General features: G+C 35.8%; 1 protein-coding gene across 3 annotated transcripts in view; it reads left to right on the forward strand.

Annotated features, from left to right (window-relative positions):
- Positions 1-8,382: 8,382 nt before the first annotated feature.
- The window catches only part of NIPBL (NIPBL cohesin loading factor), a 190,716-nt gene continuing 175,355 nt past the window's right edge, over positions 8,383-23,743 (forward strand). For all 3 annotated transcript variants that reach the window (XM_082650635.1, XM_082650636.1, XM_082650637.1), the window contains exon 1: positions 8,383-8,695. The gene's annotated coding sequence lies outside the window, so the exon portion shown is untranslated. The remainder of the gene's footprint in view (positions 8,696-23,743) is intronic.

Raw genomic sequence — 23,743 nt, forward strand, 5'->3', positions numbered from 1 at the left:
GAGAGGTGCTTTAGAAGAGATGCAGAATTCAACAGTGTAAGACCAAAAGAAGATGATAAACTAGAGACATGACTACTAAAGCAATTTGGATTTTGGTGTTGTTTTTTCAAAGAGAAAATAAAATATTTCAAATGTCTCAAGTGCAGCGTTAAAAACAGTATTCATGTGTGGGTATAAATTCCTGACTAAAATGTTGTATTTAATTTTTTTTAGGGAAAGCAAAATTCTTTACTCAGACCTCATTTTGTTCACTGGAAGTCACTGTTTGGGTGCTTTTCTTAATCTGTCACCATTCCCTACTCTGGAATAAGATAAGGTATGAGCTATTTTCTTTCCTTCCTCTGGTTTTATCTTTACAGAGCTTTAGATGTTAAATAAAAACTAGATAAAGCAGAAAAACATACTATGTATTTTAGACTCTGAAATGTTGACTTTGGTGACAAAGTTAATAGTTTCTATTGAATTTTGATGAATTAACCCATTATCATGCTTATCAATAAAAAAATGGTTCATGGCAAAGCTATTGCCACTTTATTAATGAAATTTTTAAAAGATCAGTATAGCATTTTCCATGGGTGAAAACACTAACAAAATTTAAAATATAATTAAAAGGTCAGGCTGTTTATGCACTTTTTAAAAATTAATTAATTAATTTATTTTTGGCTGTGTTGGGTCTTCATTGCTGCGCGCAGGCTTTCTCTAGTTGTGGCGAGTGGGGGCTACTCTTCATTGCAGTGCTCAGGCTTCTCATTGCAGTGGCTTCTCTTGTTGTGGAGCACGGGCTTCACTAGTTGTGGCTCACGGGCTTAGTTGCTCCGCAGCATGTGTGATCTTCCCAGACCAGGGATAGAACCCGTATCCCCTGCATTGGCAGTTGGATTCTTAACCACTGCTCCACCAGGGAAGTCAGTTTATGCAATTCTAATAGTCCATATTTATAGCAACTTATGTGTAAAAGAAGCACATAATTCGTAGTAATACTGGTTGAATTCTTTTTTGGCACTAAAATGTCTCTACAGCTGCTATTAGATGAATTTTACTTATTGGATATTATTGCTGTGATTAACTGATTTGACACCAGATGACAATATATAATGTCAGTATAATGTAGTATTATAAAAGAACTAACTTACAGAGGTTTACAGTCTACCTTCTAGTACTCAATATTAAATGATTTGCTTCTAAGTGCCACCTCCTTGGATTCAATGGGCTGCATATTGAATTTCTATGACTATTCACATAATATTAATGAAATTAAATCTTTCAACAAGATGTAAGAATGAATACATGCTCCATGTCCTGTGGAGATAGTATGTGTTCAAGAAGTATATTTTTCGAATGAACAAACACATAAGTAAATATACCTATAGCTAAAATCTCCCTGAATCCATTGTCCTTCTATGCTTTGGACAGTATGTTTCCACAAACCTTACAATGAGTAAGCGGCTAGACTACCATTATTTAGTTTATTAAACTAAAATTGTTTGAGCCTTTAATTGTTTTAATTTTAATACAGTTAGCTAACACCCAGCTCTTACAATTTTACTTCGAATAATCATTCTATCGGAGATTTTGAGGTACTTAGAATATATTAAATAAGCTGACAGTACAACTGTCATTTAGCTACTATATTCCTCCAAACATGTCACAAATCAAGGTATTACTTTTTGTTTTGTTTATAAAGGGTAATGGAAACAATTCTATTTTTTATTTTTAAAGTGAAAAATCACCTCATATTAATTCACTGTAATCATTCTTTATTAAAATTTATCCTTTGTTTTTTAGATTATCAAAGTACATACAATTTTAATGTAAGATCAATCTATTTCTGCCAACTTGATCATTTTATAATGTGCCTATTAGAGACTAATTTCAGCTTTCAATAAAAATGGAATTATTAAGAAATGGTTTACTGTTACATCTAGTGAGTAATTCATCATGGCCCTAGGTACTATTTTCTTTGGTTTTCCATCTTAGGTTATAATACCAAGATATTTCCACTTTTATATTTCTACTTGAATTGCTTCTGCTTAATGGTTAATAAACTTTGCTTTGTTCTGATCCACCTAAGTTTCACCAGCTATAGCAGAAAGAAAACCAATGTTAGTTTGCGTATTTTACTCATTTAGTTTTTAACATGTTTTTAAAGAATTCTCTTTTATGCTACACATTCTTCGCAAGGCTGCCCTTAACTTAAGCGTAAGTGTTTCCTTTCAGATCGCTTCCTGCAACGTAATTTTGACAGAATTGTCCCCCTATCCACATCTGATACATTGGTAGCCTTCTTAGCCTTCTACTTGGCTTTTTGGTAGACTAAACTGAACAGCTGCCACAACAAACTCACAACAGGAAGTCATGTGGTCTTTCTTTACACTCCTATCTTTCAGGACTGACTTGGCTCCCTCTGCTGGTTAGTAATATAATTCCTTTCTTAGTTCAATAGGGTACATATTTGTATTGGTGAAGTATTTGGGGTGAATAAGCTTTGGTTCAATAATTGAGTTTGAGATTCTCATGTCAGTTCTCTAGAAAATTTTGTGTTTAGCTGAGGTTTTAATCAAACTAGGCCTTAAACATCTATAATCAAAAGGGAGCTGGTATCATATGTCTGAAAAAAAACCTTTCATTAACGCTCACCAACATTACAATACTGAAATCTATACTGAAATAAGGTGAAATGGTAATGAAATGTTTAACTTTTTCAAAATGTCTAAATTTTATTAAAACATTTCAGTATAACATAATTCTCATTTTCTGTTTGGTAGGTAGTTTTCATCCCACTGATCACACTATATTGCCTCCCTTTTAATTCTATACACAATTCTCTCATTTTAAAATTTCCCTTTTAAATTCTGCACACAGTTTTAAGTACATTTATTTAAATACACAGATGAGCTAGATGGCAAATGAAAGTTAACTATTTACTTAAAGTTAAGAAATTATTATTTACTTTGGCCAGAGAGAAAAACCTTATTGAAAGTTTGTTATTTTTCAGGAGTTTCATTTTCAGGGAATAACTTGTTCGTATGATAATCACTTTGTGAAGGTAGCAGTTTGCTTTGCACTCCTATGACTAGTTAATATCTGTTTTGAGATTGAAGGGAAGGTAGGAAGAAGCAGAAAAACATTTTTTGCGTTTTATTTATTATTCTGCTGTTTTGGGCATCTGAGATTAGAAAATGCGCTACAACAAATCAGTAAGAAAATAGTTATGGACCTAAACACACCAAATTTAGCTCCACTAGGAAAATAATTCCTTCTCACAACTTCAACCAAATTTGATGTTTCCATTGATACATAGTTTATTACCTACCTCTTACCTTAAGATCACCTTTCTGTAACCAATATCAAACTTCTCTAAAATATCCTAGTGCCTCCTCTAAAATTCCTCACTATTTCATAGGCAATCAGAACTTTCTAGCATTTTTCTTTTTCATTTTCTAAGGGGGGAAGTAAAGGAAAATCTGAACGGTAGATAAAACGCTACTTTTTCTGGCCTATACCCAGAATAAAAAATATATTTTACAAGGTAACCCGGCACATGCACACACATAAATGGAATGAATGTTTATAAATACAGACTTTACCATGTGTGATATACTCTTAGATTTTCTATTCTTTCCTCTATTTCAAATAAAAAACGCTAGTCTCAACCCACTGAATTTATTTCATGACCCATAATGGTACATGACCCAGTTTTAAAACACTGGTCTAGAGGAGGTGCTTTGAAATGTGCATCATAAGCACTCCCTTCATACCTATTTTAGATGTTAAGTTTTTAATGGATTTTGTATTTTTCCTTCATTGATAAAATCTTTTTTTAAACAGTGTTGTTCCAGATTAGTTTAGTATTAAAATGCGTGTAGAGTTTAATTCTCTGGTTCACATTCAGCATATGCATAGGTTCCATTAAGATGAGGCATTCATGATGATTTAATGACCCTAAATAATTTTATATTGAATTTATATTTCAGAAGTGCACTTTTTGAGGGCCCTACAGTAATGCAATGCACAGTGAAACTTGCAATGTAGTATAACACAGAACTAGTCACTTTGATCCAGGAACATAAGGCATAGCTACACAAAAATATAAACAACAATATAGGAAAGTCACAGGATTATAAATGGATAGCATGAATAATAAAATCTATGAATTTAGAGAAAATCCTTAATTAGAGGCGAGAAGGATTCATGAAAAGACAAAGCCTGTTCTCCAAGGCCAACATGAACTAAGTCATTCAGGGGAAAAACAATTCATTTCTATCATCTTAACAAAAATCGATAAGATATGCTGAATAACCTTCATAAACACTATCACAAATTTGATAAAGGTATTTACTTTGAGAACTTGAAATAGAAACATTTACAGACTATTTGATATTTTTGTAGCTCACCCTCAAATCAACATCTATAATTCTTTGTCAAAGTTTAAGATAAAAACATTCCTAAAAGTAACTTTAATTATCCGATATGTGAAATAATTTTGGTAGTTTGAAATAATCTATGAAACGTATATACACTACATGTCTATTTTTTCAAAATCTATTCCTGTAAGTTAATTTTATCACTAACAAATGATAAAACTGGTAGAAAAAATGAGAAGAAAATTATTTTCTAAAATTTTTTATTCCTATCATTTTATGGCAAATTGTATTTATCTTAAAGAAAAATATTTTCAATAAAAATAATTCATAATTTGCCAATTGTACCAATTCCTGTTGATGACATTCAGTAGTTAATACTTAAAATCCATTTTAAAATATTTTATTAAATCTTTTGCCATTTATTGATCAAGAATACATACAGGAATCTCCTTGGCAAATAAAATGAGTAGTGCAACCCAGTTCTTAAAGCAAGGAGGCAATATTAGGTCAGATTAAAGGTTTACTGGGCTACCCTACAAACTAAGAATTGATACATCAATGATCTAACAATGAAACATAAGCCCACCATAAATCAACTGATTTTGGACATAAAGGTTTTAAAATGTAAGAGCAAAATAAATAGATGGTGGTGAGGAAAATAATTATTAAGCAAAAAGACCCCCAAAAAACAAACACCAAGAAACAATGAAATAGAGAAAACACTAAGATTATATTAATAGTCTACACAAGATCTCAACTTGGATACTTAAATTTAGGCAAGCAAAACACTTGATTTAATGGAGAAATATCCTGATATGCACTGAAACAATTTCATTAATTCTATGATTTGGAAAAAAATTGGTATAAACTATATACAAGTTAAAACACTTAAAGGCAGGGACCCTGTCTATTTTTAATTCACTAATGTTTAGGAGGTGCCTATTGTAAAGCTAATTATAGCACCTAGTTAAGTCCTTAATAAATGAGAGAAGAAACTAAAAAATATCTAAAATTTTAAATTAAATGCTACAATAATGCCAAGAATTTCGTTACCTGGACATGCAAAATTATCAGCTTACCAGTAACATTTAAGGAAGTATATAAGAAGATAATGGTGCTTCTCTAAGCAAACTGAAATATTAGTATTTTGAAAATGAACAAAAAACATATTCTAAACCATCTATATATTAAAGCTATTCTTTAAGATTAAAAGGTACACTTATAATGAACAAGCGGATTTACTAATCAGTGTCTAATTAATTGTATTAATGGTTATAAAATACCTTTTCTTGTCCAAAAATTCCATACATGAAATATGATTATTTGTAATATCACTGCCAAAGGCTTATAGCATAGTTGTTAGTTTCCTGGCATTTGTATTTTAATTTAAAAGCCCTGTTTATCCAACCACTAGAAAATAAAAATTCTCAATTTGTTTCAGTTTTCAAAAATCATTTATCAATTAATTTATTGGTATACCTGGTGCTTATCATAAAGTAAGTAAATGTAAATGAACAGCAAACTAAGAGGTGGATTAAAATATCCACACTAAGCCTGACCTCAGCATTCACTGAACCTTTTCTTCAGAAGGAAACTGTAAAAATAAATCTCACTAGCGTTGGCTTTGCTTGACAGCATAATTGAGTAGTAACCAAAGTAGCCATATGTGGTCCTTTAAGCCTCAGAAACACAGCACCTTTTGAATCTTTGTGCTGGGCACACATTTTGTGCCCGATAGATACTTGCTGAATGAACTTTTACAGTAGTGCTGGGTTTGTGCTAAACCAACCAAATTTTCAGACTTTAATTTAGTGATTAAATGATTAAACGATTTTGCAAGAAAGAGGACAGACTGGATGAAGAACGCAGGTTGTCATTCAGGAAGAGAGCAAAGCTAACTGCCCCAATATGCATACGATTATATAATCCAATAATGCACTGTCCTCTAGCAAGCCCATTTACAGAAACCCCAAAACAAATAATTATCACAGTTTGTGGGCTTCTGGTGGTGTTGTGGACGACTTTCAATGTCTACAAGTAGTACCGTTTCCTAGAACTTTGTAATAAACTTGCATTTTTTTCCCTAGGTTTTTTTTTTTCCCCCATAAATCTTTCATAAAGTTCTCTGTAGTGTGTAAGTATATACATATGTAAGGGACAGAGTTCAGAAACTGGTGTATTGTGTGGGTGGGGTCAGGGCCCTTACAATCGTCATTCATTCATTAACCAAATATTAAGCATCTGCTGTGTGTCAGGAATTATTTTCTCCACAAAACAACAGTGGAGAAAAAAAAAAAAACCTCGCCCTCCTAGAGCTTACGTTATTCTATTGGTTAAAACAGATAACGAGATAAACATGTAAGATATGTAGAACGCCTGAAGGATAAAATGGGGAAAAGGTACCGGGAACTAGCAGTTTAAAGAGTGGCCACGGAGCCCCGAGGACACAGTTGCGCAAAATCCTGAAGGTGAGGCAGCAAACTCTGTGGTCCTTGGGGAAACAGCCTGGCCGCAGGAAAAGCCAGGACAGACGTCCTGCCTGCAAGGCGGCCGAGGAAGCCTCCCCCGGCCCCACCGCGCGCACCGCCTTTAGGCCGCGGTCAAGGCTTTGGCTTTTACTCCCAGCTAAACAATGGCAGGGTCTAGAGTCAAGGAGTGACAAGATCTGATTTAGTCCTTCGAGTGATGTGAGGCAAAAGGAATAACCTGTGGGGAAAATTTTCCTATTTAAGCGTACCGGTACATATGCATATATAATTAACATACCATTTAAGTAAACTCATGAAAATATAACACAGATTTCGTCCCGTTTGAGTAAAATTAGCTTACCTATGCACTTTTTACCTGAAGAATAGCCCCCTTTTAATGTACAGAAGTAAACTTAATAGTGACCTGTACGGTAAAGTTATTTCACGTGTTTCAGTCAGAGACTACAGGAGGCTTGGAACTGTACACACAATCACATTTGTACTCCAGCCTTGGCCAGTACCTCACTGTTTCGAACGTAAAGGAAAACGAAGTCTGAAATCGTCTGGCCCCAGGCCCCCCCGCGGCCCGCACTCCGCCGGCTCTCCCCGCGTGCTCGGCTCCACCCACAACTAGAGGGGGGCGCGGACTGGCTCCTCGCTCGAACAGCGTCGCCTATAGGCCCTTCTCCCGACTGCTAGGCAAGAGCCAAAACCACAGGCAACAAAATGCAAGACCAGAAAAGACCACATATTTCCAGAAATATATGCATCACAAACATGGTTCCATTTCAGTCCAGCTGAGAATCTTCGTCTCCTCCACGCGTTGCGTTCTCACTCCTCAGAAATAATGCAGAGACTGGCGTAAAGTCTGGCCTCTCAAAAGGAGAGAAAGGTGTACAATACGATACATCCATCCACCCGGCTGCAGGGACACCATTTAAAAACTGCTCGGTCGCCGTCGGATCGCGGGCGTCCTCTACGTGGCCGCCCCGAGCTCGGCTCCCGAGAGCTAAAGACGAACAGTTGGGGCGGCGTGCGCGGGCTGCGAGACGGTCCGGGCCTGAGCGCCCCCCACGCACGCTACCACCACCGAACTCGGGCCCCGCTCCGGTCGGCCTCCAGGAAAATAAAGACCGGGAAGACCCGGCCCGCCCGTGCCGCAGCGAAAACGCCGCTCCGCAGGATCGACACTAAAAGGCAACATCCACAGCCGCCCTGAGGAGAAAGGCGCAGAGGAGAGCCGCCGCCGCCTTGCTGCCGGCCGCCGCCCGGCCCCGGGTGCGGTGCGGAGCGGAGCGGAGCGGGCAGTGCGGTGCAGCGCAGCCGAAGACGCGAACCGAAGTGGCGGCGGCGGCGCGGCGGTGGCGGAAGTGGAGTGGGGAAGAGGGGGTGGTTGTTAGTGTTTGGCGCCGGCGGAGGGAGTCATTCCTGCAGCTGCACTTCCGGTCGGCATTTTGTTCTGAGAGGGAGAGACGAAACGAGAGAGACACACACACAGGGCTCCTTCCCCCCCCGCCCTCCCCCCCCTCCCTCCGTCGGTACCGACTCACCCGACACCACCAAGCCGCAGGGAGGGACGCCCCCGCCGACTGGAGGATTGGTTCCCGGGCCGGCGGCGATGCCCCCCCGGTAGCTCGGGCCCCCGGTCGGGTGTTTGTGAGTGTTTCTATGTGGGAGAAGGAGGAGGAGGAGGAAGAAGAAGCAGCGATTTGTCTTCTCGGCTGGTCTCCCCCCGGCTCTACATGTTCCCCGCACTGAGGAGACGGAAGAGGAGCCGTAGCCACCCCCCCTCCCGGCCCGGATTATAGTCTCTCGCCACAGCGGCCTCGGCCTCCCCTTGGATTCAGACGCCGATTCGCCCAGGTAAATTCCTGCTCTTTATTTCGGCGGCGGCGGCGGCGGCGCCAGGTCCTCAGCGTCTCTCCTCCTCGCTCCCCTCCCCGCCGTTTCCTTAGCGGCCCCAGGTCTCCTCCACGGGCGAGTCTAGAGTTCGCTCCTCTCTGGTGGCAGCCGCCCTGGGTGGCGGTGGTTTGGTACCCTCTCCCGGCCGGCTCCGGTGGCGGGGACTGGGCTCCTGCCGGGCGGCCGGGGAGGCGTAGGCCCGGCGGAGAGTGCAGGCCGCGGGCCAGCGGAATCTACTTGAGCTCGGGGATTAGGAGAGCTTCGGGCTGAGCGGAGCTACTGCTGGTCGGTGACAGGCCTTGCCCGGGAGAAGAGCCGTAGCTAGTGAGGAGGCGGAAACAATACAACTAACAGCAAATGTGCCTTGACCGTCCCCATATTTACAACTTTCCTGGTCCGGGAGTGGGGAACGTCCCAGTGAAACAAACAACCCCCCTTCTTCCCCCTGTGACCCCATGAAGGGAGGAAGTAGTTTCAGTTAGTGAGACAAATGTAAATACTCAGACACGGATCCAGTGGTAATTCTTTTCCTGTGTAAAACTTGTTTGGACGTTGGAAAGTTAATAAAGACTCATTTTCTTTTTAAAAAGAATTAAGTCGTCCACATGAATATTTCATATAGGAACCCGTAGTGTGGTAGACAACTGCATATGACCCCCACCCACGCAAAGAGCTTTTATGTTGCTGTTTGACAGTGTGTTGCACATGGACTTTTTATTCAAAGACAAGTATAAAGTACTTCACAGGTTTACCCTGCCACTTTATATTTGTGTGCGTTGTATAAGGACAGTTTTAAACGATTATACATAACACACTTAGGTACTTCCTGATCTAAACGTGTAGAAGCTTAAAAAAGATTTTTTAAATGTTCTGAGAATTGTGCTGAGATACAGGTACAACCAATTTTCTTTAGAAGGATGGAAATTAAGTTATGCTTAAAATCCCTGGGAGGTTAAAAAAAAATGTAGAAGGTGCCATCCTTTCATGTCAGGGCAGATCTTCTTGAGGTCCCAGGATTGTCATTGGCTGTTTGTGCCCATGATGTTTGACTGTGTAATGAGAGAGGTGTCATTTTAATAGGTCAAATGTATCTGTAAATGCTGGAGAAAAAGGTCAGTTCTATCTTAAATTCTAGTTCACAAATAAGTTAAGTGTTTAGGTCTTGCTTATGGAGGCGTTGGTAATGTAGGTTGGCATAAAGGAAAAACCAGTTTAAAAGTCCTCAGCCATACAAGTTGCACAGAAAAATAAATGTACCTGGGTTAGACTGTTTTGATACTTTGTCTCATAGTTACTGAAGGAAACCTTTCATTGCTTAAAATGAAGCAACACTGATCAAAAAAGTCCCTTGTTTTATTAGTGGGTGTTAACATTGGTTCGAATTTTTTGTGTCTCATTGAATTATTATTGTCATTGTAGAAGTAACTTTTCTGAAGGTTGTTCTTGAGTTTGGCCCTCTGCTTAAAATAAATTGTTCCACATTTCCTGCAAACGTATGGATAAATGTTAAAAAGAGTGAAGTTAATATAGCTGTCACGTACGAGGCATGTTTTTAATGCTATAAATCCGTGTAGTAGTCAGTAGCGTGTCCGTGATTTGTATTGGTCAGGGAGCAGTTTGAATTTTAAAAAGCCTGAAGCTCCTGCTGAGCCCCAATCCCGGCCTCCCTCCCTCCCACTAATCTCCCATTCCTGTCTTTGTGCTGCCTGCTCCTGTTAGACACTGTTTGCTACAGGGCCTCAGGCCTACACTGGGTGGGGGGCACGCTAATGGGGGCTGGGGAAGGGGGGGGAGAATACAGAAGGTAGGAACAGTTCACTTCTTAAGCGGAGGATTTGGGGGTGGGAGGCGGGGTAAGGGCTTCAATGTAAATGTTTAAAAGGCCCTTATATGAACCTGCGATTGTCTTTACAACTTAAAATACTGAGACCTATGTCAAGGGATGAACATACTTCTACTAAAGGTAATGGAAAGAGGAGTTCTGCTTGCTTAGTTTTCATCAGCAAGAACAACTTATCTTTAGCGTTTTATATAGTTAAAGGGAGCTTTCTTACACAGATGTTTAAATCAGTATATTAGATATCTATTTATGTGACTGATTTTTTATTGTGACTTGGAATTAAAGTGAATTAGTTCTTATCAGACCCTATTTTCCTAATTCTACATATTTAGTAATCTGTAAGTAATATAGGTTGTGTGATAGCTTTCGTTCAGATACCATAAATATTTCTTTAAATTACATTGAAAATATTTTTTGTTTAGTCCAAACCGATTAAATAGATTATTTTTAAAGGAGACATTGTGAAACTTGAGTAAAACCTAAACTTGAACTTTACATTTTTGATAACTTAGTTGGAAGGAATAATTTGTGTTTCCCTAGAGATTAGGAATAGTCTGCTCTACCTCCCCTGTATTGGTCGGGATAGTCACCAGTGGCTAATCTTGTATTTCCATTTTTTTTTTTTAATTCAGCGAAAGGAAACAACTATAAGTGTTTCAGAAATCTTATAATGCTGGTTATATTATAGGATAAATATTTCATAATATACTTAGAAGAAATTTCAACAGTATGGTTTATTGTTTCTTTTGAGTCTGCAGAGTTACCAGTAACTTATAATAATTACTTGAAAAGAAAGTAGTTTTAAAGTATATCATGAAAGTCTAGTAAATCAAATTAAAGTTGAATAGTAAATAATTACTCTAGTGTTTTGAGATGAGTATATTGGATGCTTCCTTTTGAAAGCCATTCAACAAATTTGTTTACTAAAGTTATTCGAAAGCCTTTTGAACCTGTGCTATGGATCATTATTAATACCGTCCACCTTTAAGAAGAAAAGAGTTATCTTCGAAGAAAGACTATTTCAGATTCTCTTTGGGGATGAAAAGTGAAAGTTTTCAGTATGGTAGTAAGCCTAGTTTTGGTTTTCTGCATAATGATCATTATTAAATTTCAAAAATATTATGAGCAAAGCTGTACCAATTCAAACATGAAGTTTTCTTTATTTGGAGCCAGGCTACCCAACTCAAACATGTATTTTCTAAGGCTTCCTAAACTAATTTCATATTTAATTTTTTGGTACCAATTCATCATCAGACTGCTATAGAAACATTTGAACCCATCTGTGTTATATTTTGACATACTCTTCTATGCTATTTTTACTCTCCCAAAATAAGGTGTAAAAATTAATAATAAAGAGTAAATAAAAACTAAAGAGTTTGTGTTTTACACAGTTTCATTTAACTTTCCGCACTCTGTTGCTTATTAGGAAAAGCATAATTTGTAAGTAATTCTGAAATTTTTTAAATAATGTAAGATTTCAGTTTTATATAAAGTGACTGGGAAGACTGAGGTAAATAAAAATTCTTTTCATAGAAATGTAACTTCAATTCCGTTTATCACATTTATTTGCCATAAAACGAATAGGAAATTACTGACTAGGAACTTTATAGAAGCCTGGTAATTAAGTGTTTAGTTGACATCTTTAATATCCTGAGCATACTAAGTTGGCTTTGGTGGTAATGTATGGTCTTATGTAGCTTTTACAAATCATTTAAAAATATACTTTTTGAACAAAGTTTTTTTCTATTTTTAGCAGATGTCAATAATTATTCTCTGTATTTTTAAGTCAGTCCTTTTTCAGGGTGACCTGAGTTCATTCATAAATATTCTCATTTCCCTGCAAGGTAAATGACCAGCGTGATTTCCATTTTTTGATGAAAAACTCAGAGGCCACATGATTTGTAGAGATTCATGTAGTGACTCAGTGGGAGATTAGGTATTCTCTGACTCTTAGTAGTTTCTTATTAGATTATGTTGCTGTAAGAAACCTGTGAGCTTTGGTCATGAAGCTAGGTATTGCTCAGTGCTGACACTGATACCATTTGTGATTTTTTTCAATTATCTGAGTCCAAGGTGCTTTTCTCATCTCCATAGAGAGATATGATACTTGTCTTTTGCTTGTATTTTCCTGGTATGAAAATAGTACTTTTACATTAGAAATCTTGACCTTGTGTGTATATATTTGGTGTTCAGGTGATTAAGTTTATTTACATATGTCCCTCTTCAGGAGTGTAAGTGAATTAACTGTATGTGTAGTAAATAATGACTCCTTAAAGTTTTATTCTTATTCTGTTTTTTAACTACTAGAGTGGAATTTTAGTGTTTCTAATTGATTTAAATGCGATTTTAAACACCAAGTCTGCAGTCAGTTTTAATGAATTGAGTTTTGTCAGATTGCATTATGTTTTAAGGCAGGTTTCTTTCTATTCCCAAAGTCATATTACTAGGAGAGATCATTTCTTGATACAGCATTGCCAGCTAGGTAAGATTTTGAGGGGTTATTATTTGCCAGGAATTGTGTTAACGTGTGTATGCCCCCCCAATATTACCTCATTTAATTCTTCTAACAGGCTCCTGAAATAGAAACAATTATCATCCACAATTTACAGATGAAGAAACTGAGGCTGAAAATGTCAGAAAACTGTCTATTGTCTTATTAGTATGATCAGTCTGATTTATATTTGTTCTTAAGGACTTAGGATTCCACATTTCTGGTTTTAGTAAATTCTTAATTATTATCCTTTAGTTGCTCAGTTGAATCAATACTTAAAAGTCATGTAGTCAAGGAAATTATGTACTTTAGGCAAAGAACTAAAATAGAATCTAGACTATATATGCTATATATATTAATAATAATTTCAATAATTTTGAAGTCAGCACATCTTTACTGTCTTACATTGTAATTTTGAGTTTGTTAATCTGAATTTTTTACTTCTTTTAAGTTTTTTATATTGAGTTGAAACTGTCAGAGCATCTTTTTAGAAAGGGAAAATTGAGCTTTAGAGTGATTTTATTCATAGAAATGTATATGACCAATTTGTATTGTAGTAGATGAATCTATAAATTAGTATGACTGGTACTTTTTAAAAATTCCAGTATTTATATAGCCAAAGAATGTGGATTGTTTTGACGTTCTCAGCTTGGGAAGTTGTGCACTTATTCCAGAGCTGTTGCCATTACATACACTCTTATGGGGATTCTTTTAGTGAATACCTTTATAGACCTTGAGCTAGTATTTTTTTCTCATTCTTAATGGCATACGTTTATCTTCAGGGGTGAATTTGAATTTTAGAGACAGTAAAAAAGTAATTTAGAACTTAGGAAAGCTAAGATTTAAGATCTTTTTTGTGTCAGGCATTGTGTTGAGTGCCTTACATTTGTAATATGTAATATTATTGAGTGATTCCCATGTGCCAAAAACTGTGCCAGGAGCTTTATATGGATTTTCTCAATTCTTCAAGGTATAGTATGAGTTTGGTTATATTTATTACTCTAAGATATTTGAGAAAACTGAGATATAGAATGATTAAGTGACTAAGGTCATACAGCTAACAAGTGGAAGAAAGTGGAGAAAGGACTCTGGAGTTGATGCTTCACCCACCACCCTTAACCACTACACTGTTTATCGTGATTACCTCCCAACTATCCAATGAGGTTAGTGATAATGTTCTTGTTTTACAGACAAGGAAGTTGAAGCTCATCATGTTTAATAACCTGTCCAAGGTGGCAATTCTAGCAGGTGTTAGAGATAGGATCCCAACTCAAATATGTCTAATTCTAAAACTTCTATTCTTTCCATTCTGCCACTCTGTCTCTTCAAGATTTATAATACTTTTGTTTGTTTTTTTTTTTTGATAAAAAGAGTAGGCTTGATTATAAAGTAGTGAGACTTGTTTTTCTTGTGTGGCTTATAAAGCTATCCTATGGCTTAAAAAGAGGAATTCTAAAGTTTTTTGGTCAGTTATAGCTGATACATTATCTGATTACAGTCTTTTAAAATACACCTTGTTAACTTTACACTATACAAAATGTTCCTATGTACAGATGTGCATTTAAATAGAATATTGATGTTAAATATAATGCATGCTGTATTTTTTGAAAGTGTGGAAAAGCCACTTTATTTTCATAATATTGTGATTCTTGAATTATTTTTTATAAAAACATTAAGCATTAAAAAATAGTCTCAAGAATACACTAAATTTTTAACATAATTAATGTAGGTAAATTTTTTTGCCATCTTACGTTTGTGTAACATTTAACATGATATAGCAAAACTCTTAAAAATTTTCTTTTGTATGTATTTGCCTTTTGGCAGAAAGGAAAAACTTTAACAGGATGGAAAAACATGGAATTAGCAACATTGATTAATTTATTTATTTAAATAATTTTGTATACTTTTACCTCTCCTGAGAAATTCAGAAGCTGTGACATAATTTTGAAATACTGGATTCCTTTTCGTTAGAATGAACACATTTGGGTCACTTATACTCTCAATTCTTTAGTCTTGTGCCAATAAAATGCATGTGTACTTCATAAGTACTGTTTTTTAAAAATAGTCATTGATTCTAGATACGTTAAAAACTAACAGTGCTTGAAACACTAATGAATTATTAAAATTCAAACTATAGTTTACTGTAAAAATATTAATATTTATGATGGTATATTTAATTTCTTTATTTACAAACAAACAAGTCCTTGAAATTAGTCCTAGTAAGGAAATAGGAGTTTTTTCAACACTCAGTTTTCTCAACACTGCTACTTGGCAACCCGTTTGGGATTTTATTTTATTTGTTGTTTTGCTTGGTTTTTTCCTATATTTGCTATGTTTTATTTTATTTGGTTTTTTTTTTAATTGAAGTATAGTTGATTTACAATATTGTATTAGTTTTAGGTGTACACCATATTGATTCAGTATTTTTGCAGATTATATTCCATTATAGGTTATTATAAGATAATGGGTATAATTCGCTGTGCTATCCTGTATATCCTTGTTGCTTATCTATTTTAACCCTTTCAGGATTTTAAAATCTGCTTTTAGTTCTCTTTGTCTGATAGGATTGCCAGTTTCTACGTAAAGAAATTGATGATCTGAGTATAGGCTATACATAATTTAGTTTTTCTTTGGTAATGACCAAATTGAAATTTTACATGGGTATATATTGGCCCTAACTCCCATTAAAAAAAAGTACTGTTCTTAAAAAATTGTTGCACATAACATAATCTTTTTCCCAGGGTTCTGCCTATGTCTCAGAAAACTCTTAAGGTTGAAAGTTGAAATGTAATGGCCTAAAAGCTACTGCTATCATTTTTTTCCCTTTGAGAAAAGAATTAAGAATCCAGTATTCATGCTGTAACCTACTCCAGGTTATCCTGAAAGACATATATGCAGTATGCTTTTTATTTAACTCTACTAATATTCTGTTTCCCTTTTCTTATGTATCTCTTTCTCTCTCTGTCAGTGTGCAATCTTTATCTCCCCCCCTAAGCAAATTTTTACACAGCTTGGTGAATATAGGTGATATTTTTAATGTTAATGAAACCTAGAGCAGTTTAAAAGGCCTCAGATTCTGAGATCTTCATAAGTTCAAAATATTGCTGGTGAAAAAGCATTGACACTAACTGTGAAAATATATACTAGGGTAGCATTCTTACTTTGTTCTGGAGGTGTGTTACTTCTCAAAACGTCAGCTCAAGGACCAGAAATTTTTTTTTAAGGAGAAAGAGAAGGCATGGCCTTTTTTGTTTAAGTTTCCCTGGCCATTTAATTTCATAGCATTTGTCAGTTTATTGCTTATACCTCTTGATAAAATAATTTGTTCCTATGTTTTTCAGACATACTAAACCACCAGCTCTATGAGAGCAAGGAGACATTTTCATGTTTATGTCTGTAACACCATCGCAGTGCTTGTCCTGTGCTATAGGTATTCACTACATTTTTGTTGAACTGATTAATTAGAATTAAACTATATGATAGTATTTACATATATCCCAATCAGTACATACATCACATAACTTATGTATTAAAAGAATCAAAGAAAAACTTAAAACAGTTATTTTTTTAGCTGTTAAGATTGTAAAGCATAGGAAGGAGCTTTTGTTTTGCTCCCTTGGGCAGTAGAATTGAGAGTAAGATACTGGGATTTATTGTAAGAGGGAAAGTATCTAAATACTTTGTTTTAAGCTTAAGATTGGTTTATTGTAGTTTTTGTTTTCTTTGCTAATTTAAGTATTATATATAATAACAATTTAGATAATTAGAAATACATTACAGCACATTAAAAATGCTGTTTAAATATAATAGTGATATGGTGACTGAATTTTTTTTAAGTAAGACTTATTGAGGTATAATTTACACTATAAAATTCACTATTGCCGTTGTACAGTTTGATGAGTTTTGACAAACATTATCTTGCAACTGCTGCCTTAATCAAGACATATAATATTTCCATCACCCCCCAAAGTTCCCTTATATCCTTTTGTAATCAGTTTCCTACCCCTAGTCTAGCCCCTGGCAGCCAGATCTAATTTCTGTCCCTGTAGTTGTGTATTTTCTAGAATGTCACGTAAATGGAATCATACTTATATAGGCTTCTGGGTCTGGTTTCTTTCACTTAGCATAAGGCTTTTGAGATCCATCCATGTTGTTGCCTGTATTAGTAGTTTGTTGGTATCTGAATTTTGAAATTGAATTTGATATACTCTTTAACTTTGGTACTACCCTGTCAAAAATACTTTGAATAGTTTTAGATATTTGTCTCAGATTTTGCAGCTGCTTTATTATTGGACATAATTTTACTTGCCCATGTTTACCCCTCAACTCCAAAAATCTTGTAATTTACATTACTGTTGAGTGGCATGCATTTATACTAGTCAATTCTGTTAGGTTAGCTGCTCTACCAAGTAGGTAAAATAGACATTGCCCTCTTTTTCATCATAATTAAAATAGGTAGCATCGTGTATTTTGAACATACAGCACATAGAAACTGGAACAATGGTGCAGTGATAACTTATCCAGAAATTGAGTTTACACTTTAGTATAAAACTGCTGTTTATACTAAAAATAGAGCATAGGTTATAGTGAAGAACAGTCATCGCTTCTCCTCTAATCCTTAAAGTTAGAGAAGTAGTGCTATTTCCTGAAAGTTGGGGCAGATAATGATGAAAAAGAGTTATTTTGTTTGACCACCTATTTTGTTCCCCCTCCCTCCTCCCTTTTTGAAACCGCTTTCTCTCTTGGGTGCAAGGATATCAGTCTCATTTGTAGACTCTTTGCTAGCTCTTCCATCTCTGCGCACTCCTTAAATATTGGTATTCCCAAGGTGGTTCTTCAACCTTCATTCTGTTCTCTCTTCCTATTGATTTAATCTATTCATTTGACTTATTTTACATGCTGATGACTCACATATCTCTCTCCAGAATATAATTTTCTTCTGAGACAGATCCAGCTGTCTTACCAGGCACCTCCTGATGTCCCATAAATACTATAAATTCAAAAGTAGTGTAGAAGTCTGAACTCATGTGTCAGTTCTTCCCTAACCTTATCCCCTCCCACTCAAAAAGGAAAAGTATTCTTAGAACTATGTGAAGTAGGTTAATGTTCCCATCATTAACTCAAGTTGCCTAAACTAGAAACTTGGTGATAATGCTTGACCCTTCTTCTTTAGTGTATCTCCAAACAAGTTGTTTACCCAGTTGTTCACCCATTCATAGCACGTCCCTGAATATCACTTGAATCCATCCCTCCTTTACAGTTTGATTCTGAGAGTGGGCGTGTACGTGCAGCTTGTTGGATGGAATAATTTATAGCATTTTAGGAAAGATTTAGAGGTAATTGTGAAAGATGTATTTAGTGTTAGGATACTTTTTGCTCATATGCTTGGGCTCTGATATTTAAAATTACGGTGTAACTTTCAGTACCTTTCATGTTTTATAGCTTAAATGTCAATGTTTTCTGTACCCATTTCCATATCTAAAATCCAGAACTTCTTACGTTAGAACCCAGTGTATCAAGTAGAACAGTTTGAACTCAGTCTTCTTTCCATACCTTACTTTTAGAGCACTACATTTCATGGATGTGTACGTTCATTTAAATGCTGCATGTTTATGTGTTCAGGCGCAGAGTCTGAATTGAGAAGAAAATGAGAATGTAGGAGCAAAGGAAGGCTTTTAATTGACTTTCCTGTACTGTGGAAGCAAGTTTACTTGTATAACATTTTCATTTTTATTGCAGGTAACAAAACTAAAGAAGCAAATGCAGTGGGGATATGATACTGTTCAGTTGCTAGGCATGCAAACATTTTTAATGGCAAGAGTCACATGTACTGTAGCTGTATTACATGTTTGTGAGTTAGGAGGTTGTTGCTCATGGTTTTGTATAACCTTGCAATGTTTCTTCCTTAGAATAAGAAGTTATCTCCTTATTCCCCAGTTTGAACAGAAGGGTATGCTTAGAGTCACTGATTTAAATAACCCTAAGTATCTCTTGTGAAGGGCATCTTAAAATGTGATGCTACCTTGAAAAATGAAGTAAACATTTTCTTCACTGTATCTAGAATTTATAACTAAAGAAATAATAGGTGCTGTATTTTGTTCTAGTGCTAATTGCCATGTTTTTGAGAAAATGGGATCAATCCAAAGGCTGTTTACAAAGACTGACCAAGAACCTTGCCTAGTTATTGAGTTGTGGTGGCTTGCACATAGTAAGCATTCAACGAACAATTGTTGAATACATGAATTTGAATTATATTTTAGTTTTGAGATACAGGACTGATTGGAGTGACAGCAGATAGGTGGGGCTTGCTAAATATTAAGCAAATTTGATAGAGGAAAGAGAACACTGAGCCCGTAAAAGGTAGGACAGCCTTTAAAGCAAAGAATTGTGTAATTTAACTACTTGTATTTGGATAATTAGGTTTGTTTAGCTGGATAAGAGGAAGATCTATGTACAGAAGTGTTTTTGAATTCTTTCTATTCTTTTATTCCCACTCCAGTTTTGCTTTTGATTTCAAGTATTAGCTCTGGACTTCCATCTTCAGTGGTAAGGGACGATGTAATAGGCTCAGGGATAAAATGACCTGCATAATCCAGATATGCATATTAGGACATGGGAGGTGTTGGTGGGAAAGGGAGAGATATTACAGTTCTTCAGTCGTTTCCAATTATTCATGGTTTTTAGCTTATGTCAAAGTGCCATTGTCCTCAGTATTGAGATGAGGGGGCCTAAACACTAGAATTTAAAACGACTTAGGGATTACAACATGCTTGTTACTATGCTACCTTGATCTTGAGCCATGTTGCCACCTATGCTAATTATCATATGGTTTTAGTGATTCTGTTTTCAACTAGACGACAGCCACCAAAATTTTAATGTTCTTTATAAAAATTTCATACTTCAGCCATTCTCCATTCCCTTAGTTTTCTTGGGAACCAAAACTACTTATAGTTTGCTGGTATGATAGGTAAGGCTAAATTGTGGGATTTAGAGCTTAAAAAATTTTAAGAATCTCAAAGCGAAAGCTTTTCCCTCTCTTTTTTCCTTTAATTATAGAAGCAGTATGGAAAAAAAACTACATGCTATTTGGAAAATAGGAAAAAAAATATAATCTCATATTTTATGTTTTTCCCTACTATGTTTTTAATAAAAATATTTATAGAATATAATTATGGTTAAATATGTATTTACGGTATAAATATATGTACCTAGTCCTGTTTTCTCTTAAGGTTTTATCATAAAGATATTCCTAATTTTTTATATAGTGTTCATAAATATTTAAAATGTTACCCAACATTCTGTCAGTGGATGAACCGTAATTTTCTTAGTATTCTACTTTGGACATTTTACTTGCTGTCACTTCTTTCTGTACGAAAATGAGGCAGTGGAACATCTTTATATGTACAGTTTTTTTCCCCCTTTGGGGACTTTATTCATTTAGAGTAGAATTCCGTTAGTGGTAGTTAGGCCAAAAGGTTTGAACCTTTCTGTGGCGCCTAATATGTATTTCCAAAAATAGTTTTACCCTTCCATAATCTTTATTTTCATTCACGTCTTAATTCATTCAGTGAATTCATTTCTTTCATATGATGCACCTTTCCTATTAAGATTATTGTTAGGTCATTTAAATGCTCATCTCCTCCACTGTTGTGGCTGTGATCTCTTTTCAATATATTTTTGAACTTCATAATAAAAATAATGGGTTTTTCAAACTGGGTATATCATTTGGAGGTATTATATAGTGAAATTAGCATAGAATCTTGTCTGAACTAGCTACTAGCCAAGTGACATTTAGACCGGTCATTAAGCCCATTTCTTCAGCTGTAAACTGAAGGAGTTCTCAGCTTTTAGGATTTTTGTGGACTAATAAAAACACAAAGCAAAGGGGGAAAAAAGGAATTTAGATAAATGAAAGAAGAGAGTAGGTAGGTCCTAGAGATACAGTTATAGTTAAGGGATCATCAGTCTTTTATCTGCAGAAAAGTAGTAGGTAGATTTTAGATTGGAACGTATGAAAAAGAAAAATCAGTTTTTTGGTAGGTCCTATTACTTAGACTTAATTTTTGAGATATGAAACATCTAGTGTGATGTGGACTTGGCTTTGATCTCATCATATTCATTCTTTTGTTCATCAAACATCAAGTGTTTCCTCTATCTCAGGAACTATAAGGCATTACAAGTGGTGAAATAAAATATTTCACTCTTGCCTTCAAGGATCTTACAGTCTAATAATAGATAAAGATTTTGTTACAATATCAAGATTAACAAAGAGGATACAGTAGGAACACTGAGGGGGATCACCTAATTTAGGCTAGAGATGGTGTATAAAGTAAGTTTAGAAGGCCATTAATTAGACTTGGGAGTCTGGGGCAACAGTTTGATTTTGGAAACTGCAGATGCTTTGATTATTGGAGCATAGGGCTGGAAAAGGAGCGTGCCAAAAAGATTCGAAGCTACAGAGAGGGGCAGGGTCCAGATTATGAAGGAATGTATATGCCTTTAAGAATTCTGCATTGGCTTCTGAGTTGAGGATTGATTCTCAAGTTCCTTGTTTCTGGGCCTTGAAGTATGAAAGTTCCATTCACTAAAGATCAGGAATATAAGAGGAGAAGTTTATAAGAGTTGGAAGATGGGGTTGTAGAGGAAGGGAAGGAGATGATATTACAGTTTTAGGCATGTCAGTGGGACATTCAGGTTTGTGGTAGATATGAGAGTCTCAATACTTCAGAGCTGAGAAGACATTAGGCTTTTCTTTGGCAAAGTCATAATTATGAATTAGTCTATTAGAGAATTATTTTTATGAGGACATTTCTAAATCTATGTAGACTTTTAAAAAGGATATGTAAAATTTAAGTTTAAAACCATGTTGATATCCTAGAATTTCTTTTATTACCTTAACTGAGACTATCCAAGGCAATATTCAATTTATTATTATAGTTCTCGTATAGATATACAAATTAGAATTAGCATATAGCTTTTATTTATTTATTTAATTTATTTTTTAACATCTTTATTGGAGTATAATTGCTTTACAATGGTGTGTTAGTTTCTGCTTTATAACAAAGTGAATCAGCTACACATATACATATATCCCCATATCTCTTCCCTCTTGCGTCTCCCTCCCTCCCACCCCTCTAGGTGGTCACAAAGCACCAAGCTGATCTCCCTGTGCTATGCGCCTGCATCCCACTAGCTATCAGTTTTACATTTGGTAGTGTATACATGTCCATGCCACTGTCTCACTTCATCCCAGCTTACCCTTCCCCCTCCCCATGCCCTTAAGTCCATTGTCTAGTAGGTCTGCATCTTTATTCCCATCCTGCCCCAAGGTTCTTCATGACCTTTTTTTTTTTTTAGATTCCATATATGTGTGTTAGCATACGGTATTTGTTTTTCTCTTTCTGACTTACTAGCATATAGCTTTTTTTTTTTTTTTTTTTTTGTGGTACGCGGGCCTGTCTCTGTTGTGGCCTCTCCCGTTGCGGAGCACAGGCTCCGGACGCGCAGGCTCAGCAGCCATGGCTCACAGCCCCAGCCGCTCCGCGGCATGTGGGATCTTCCCGGGGCATGAACCCGTGTCCCCTGCATCAGCAGGCGGACTCTCAACCACTGCGTCACCAGGGAAGCCCACTAGCATATAGCTTTTGAAGCCAACATAAAATGAATAACTTTTGGCTGGTTAGTAGGAGTACAGTCTACCAAACACTGTATCACTTTTCACATTTTGGATGGAATGGATATTAAAAAATTTAGTGACTTGGTCAAATTGTTGTAGATACTAATAGTCATTTGAAAATTTCTTTCAAGGCTGACCTAGAAGATCTCTCCAAACAGTCTTAAATCAGGGTTAAAAGTAGTATTTAAAAAAAAAATCTTACTTGGTTTAAATTACCAGAAGATAATAATACCATTTCTTCTTATGGCTTTGTTTTCCAGTGTACTGACTATTACTATGAACTTAGGATAACAAAATGAATGTTCTTGTATGACTATTTTCTATTGTATAAGGCTGTTCTTAGGGCCTTCCTGGTGTATTTGTCTATCCAACATAATCTGCTTCTTTAGTTGGTTTTATACTAAATGCATACATATTATGAGATCTTTAGTGAGAACTATGTTGCTTTGCTCATGAGGGGATTGTCTTTACAGATATAATTTAAGGCCTGCTTTTAGAATAATTAAATAAAAAATGAAAAGCAGTAGCTTTTCAAAAGTATTATATGCAGGAATAATTATGAAGGAATCAAACTGATTTGTCAAAAATAATTTACCAGGTCAATATCAAAATGAAAATGAGTGCTTTCCTAGTATTTAAGTACATTTAAGTAAATGTACTTCTTGTTTTTTGTTTTTTTTTGGATTAGAGAGTTGGCGTGTCAGAATCACCTAGGGAACTTTTTCAAATTATAACCCTTTTATGGAGATGTAAGGTAAATTTTATAAGTTTCTCTATTAGCTAGTTCCTTAGTAATCATTCCACAAGAATTAATTGAATAACTATTGTGCTCTCAGCAATGAATTCTAGGCATTTGATGCTAGGAATTTTTTTCAGCCTCCCTCTCAAAGTTTACATGGGTGCCTAAGAGATGCCTCTATTTTATTTATTTTTTCTATTTCTATTTTATTTTTTCTATTCTATAAAAATATCATCTGCGAGGCATAAAGGAGCAAAGAACCA

Source organism: Grampus griseus, assembly GCF_964374135.1.
Source record: "Grampus griseus genome assembly, chromosome: 3".
Lineage (NCBI taxonomy): Eukaryota > Metazoa > Chordata > Mammalia > Artiodactyla > Delphinidae > Grampus > Grampus griseus.